At 38.9% G+C, this 3,690-nt stretch overlaps 1 pseudogene; it reads left to right on the top strand.

Moving 5' to 3' along the window:
- The first annotated feature begins 1,944 nt into the window (after positions 1-1,944).
- Positions 1,945-3,195, top strand: LOC115293479 (annotated as a pseudogene).
- The last annotated feature ends 495 nt before the right edge of the window (positions 3,196-3,690 follow it).

Genomic DNA, 3,690 nt, shown 5'->3' on the forward strand with positions numbered 1-3,690 from the left:
CATAATTTGGAGACTAGACCTAGAAATTTGTCATGAATGACAGAGTAGAAACTAAAAAGATTAAGAAAGAGAAAGAAATATACTGAAAGAAATTGATATACAAGTAGGTTAAGAAATAACCATCTGAAAAATTATTATATGCATCTTGGAGAATGTCACAAGAACAGTTAAAAAGTTATATAAGAAGGAAACATTAAAAGTGTACTTGAAAAAGAAAATTCTCATGTTGAAGAACTGTGAAAAGTGCAAAGTGGCTCACCACATTCTAGGAAAAGGTACTTAAAAAAATTAGGAAATGGAAAATAAAAAATGGAAAATATTTGTTTTAAAACCATACACAATAGAGAGATGAAAATATAATAAATTAAAGAAAAAGTACACAAGCTGGAATTAATAGCTAATTAGACAATACAGATAAGAAAAACTAAGGGAACTTGGAGATGTCAGTATAAACTATCCAAAAAGCATTATCTATAGAAAAGACCAAAAAAATAAATAATCTAGTAACATGTGACTGAAGACCTAAAAAAGAAAGAAATGGGCAGAAGAAGTTGACAAATAAAATATTTGGAGAAATAATACACACACACACACACACCATTTTCTTCACTCATTCATCCATTGATGCCAACTTACATTGCTTCCAATATTTGGCTATTGGAAATAATGCTGCAATAAACTTGGGAGCACATATATCTTTTCGAATTAGCATTTTCATTTTCTGTGGATAAATACTCAGAAATAAAATTGTTGGATCACATCGTAGTTCTTTGAATTTTTTGAGGAAACTCCATATTGTTTTCATAGTGGCTACATCAATTTATATTCCAACAGTACAAAAGAGTTTTCTTTTTTGTGCATCCTCACCAACAGTTGTTATTCCTTGTCTTTTCGGTAACAGTCATTCTAAAAACATTGAGGCAAGATCTCATTGTTGTTTTGATTTACATTTCCTAGATGATGAATGATATTGAGCATCTTTTCATGTACCTATTGGACACCTATATATCTTTTTAAGAAAAATGTCTACTCTGGTCTCTTGCCCATTTTTACGTATGTATGTATATATGTATGGATTTTAAAGTTTATTTCTTCATTTTGAGAGAGAGAGGGCATGAATGTGAGTGGGTGAGGGACAGAGTGAGGGAGCCAAAGAATCCCAAGTGGGTTCCATGCTATAAGCACAGAGCCCAATACAGGGCTTGAACAATGAAAGGTGATGTCATGACTTGAGACTAAATTGACAGTTGGATGCTTAACCAACAGGAGCCCCTAAATTAAACATTTTTTAGATTAAACTTTTGAAAAAGGATATAAAGTACTAGAAAGCAAATTTAAGAAGAGCAAAGGTGGGGTGCATGGTTGGCTCAAGTTCCGATCTCATGGTTCTTCAGTTTGAGCCCCATATTGGGTTCTGTGATGACAGCTCAGAGCCTGGAGCCTTCTTCAGATTCTGTTTCTCCCTCTGGCTCTGCCCCTCACCAACTGGTGCTCTGTCTCTCTATGTCTCAAAAAATGAGTAAACATTAAAAAAAATGAGTAAACAAAGGGAACAAAAATACAGAATTTAATGTAGTAACAATCGACAACATTTGGTTTGATAAATAAAATGGAGTGTTAATTCCTAAGGAAAGAATTCAAAGTTCTGGCAAGTCTTATTAAGAAAAATATTAAAGGGTAACTGGATGGCTCGGTTGGTTGAGCTTCTGATTTTGGCTCCATGATCTCATGGTTCCTGAGCTTGAGCCCTGCTTTGGCCTCTGTGCTGACAGCTAAGAGCTTGGAGTATGCTTTGGATTCTGTGTCTCCCTCTCCCTCTGCCCCTCCCTCCTGCTCACTCTCTTATATGTGTCTCTCTCTTTCAAAAATAAATAAACGTTAGGAGGGGCGGGGCGTGCACAGGACAAAGGAAAATGAGGCCAGAGCTACGGGAGCTTTTCCTGCCCGTGGTGTCTCAGATTCATTCTTAAGGAACTGAGAACTTAACCTTCCAAAATGTCAAAAAGACCATCTTTTGCCCCACCTCCCACCCCAGCTCCTGCAACACAAATGCCCAGCACACCAGGGTTTACAATACAATCCATACAGTCATCTCGCCTACAACAACTACAGGCTGGGAGGGAACCCGGGCACCAACAGCCAGGTCACGGCATCCTCTGGAATTACGGTTCCAAAACCTCCAAAGCCACCAGATAAGGCAGCTGATGCCCTACATGAGGTACAGCAGAAAGGTCTGGGACCAAGTAAAAGCTTCCAATCCCGACCTAAAGTTGTGGGAGATTGGCAAGATTATTGGTGGCATGTGGCGAGATTTCAGATGAAGAAAAACAAGAATATTTAAACGAATATGAAGCAGAAAAGATAGAGTACAATGAACCTCTGAAGGCCTATCAAAATTCCCCTGCATACCTTGCTTACATAAATCCAAAAAGTGGTGCAGGAGCTGCTATAGAGGAAGAAAGTCACAGAGACAGTCTCACATGGAGAAGGGAGAACCTTACGTGAGCATTCAGCTCCCACGAAGCATACAGCCACCGCCCGTTTCCAGAGAAACCACCGCCTCACAGTGAAATCCTTAGTGAGAGCGGGGTGCCAGACAGTTCAGTCGGTTGTCACAACAGCTAGAATGCAGGTCCTCAAACGACAGGTCCGGTCTTTAATGGTTCATCAGCGAAAACTAGAAGCATAGCTTCTTCAAATAGAGGAGAGACACCAGGAAAAGAAGAGGAAATTCCTGGAAAGCACAGATTCATTTAACAATGAACTTTAAAGGTTGTGCGGTTTGAAAGTAGAAGTAGATATGGAAAAAACTGCCGCCGAAATTGCACAGGCGGAGGAACAAGCTCCCAAAAGGCAGGAGGAAAGAGAGAGAGAGAGGCAGCGGAGCAAGCCCACCGCTGTCAGAGCAGCATGGTTCCGGAGGAAGAGCAAGCTGCCAGTGAGGCCGAGGACAAGAAGGACGAAGAGAGCGTCCCAAGGGACACGGAGGAGACACACCTTGAAGAAGTGACGGAGAGCCAACAGAATGGTGAAGAAGGCACAACTACTCCTGAGGACAAGGACAGCAGGCAAGGCGGGGTGGACAGTACGGCTGAGGAAGGGACCAGCGAGAGTAACACTGGCTCAGAGAGCAGCAGTGCCACCGTGGAGGAACCGCCATCAGACCCCACACCGGAAGACGAGAAGGAGACTTAAATGTTGCCTTGTTTTATGTGTTCTAAATACTTTTTTAAATGAAAAAAAAAGTTTTTTCATTAAAAAATGAAAAAATGAGAGATTATACAAATACATAAACTCAGAATAAAAGCAGAAGTAGAGGATATTATAAAGATAATCGAGATAATTTTTTAAAAATATGAAGCATTTAGGAATGAATATAATGAAATACAAATACAATCTCTACATTGCAGACTAAAATATTGTTTAGAGAAATTACAAAGGACTCAAATAAATAAAGAGAAATATTATGCTCATGGATCAGATACAATCCAACTTCAACAGAAATCCCAGGAGGCTTTTATAAAATTGATGAGCTGCTTCTAATATTTTTATGATAAAGCAAAGAACAACTTTGAAAAGGAACAAAGATAGATGATTCAAACTATCTGATTTCAAGAGTTACTATAAAGCTATAAAAATTTAGAAAGTATTATTGTGTAAGATCAATGGAATAGATTAGGATGTCTAGAA

The sequence above is a fragment of the Suricata suricatta genome, chromosome 6, assembly GCF_006229205.1.
Source record: "Suricata suricatta isolate VVHF042 chromosome 6, meerkat_22Aug2017_6uvM2_HiC, whole genome shotgun sequence".
NCBI classification, from domain to species: Eukaryota; Metazoa; Chordata; class Mammalia; order Carnivora; family Herpestidae; genus Suricata; species Suricata suricatta.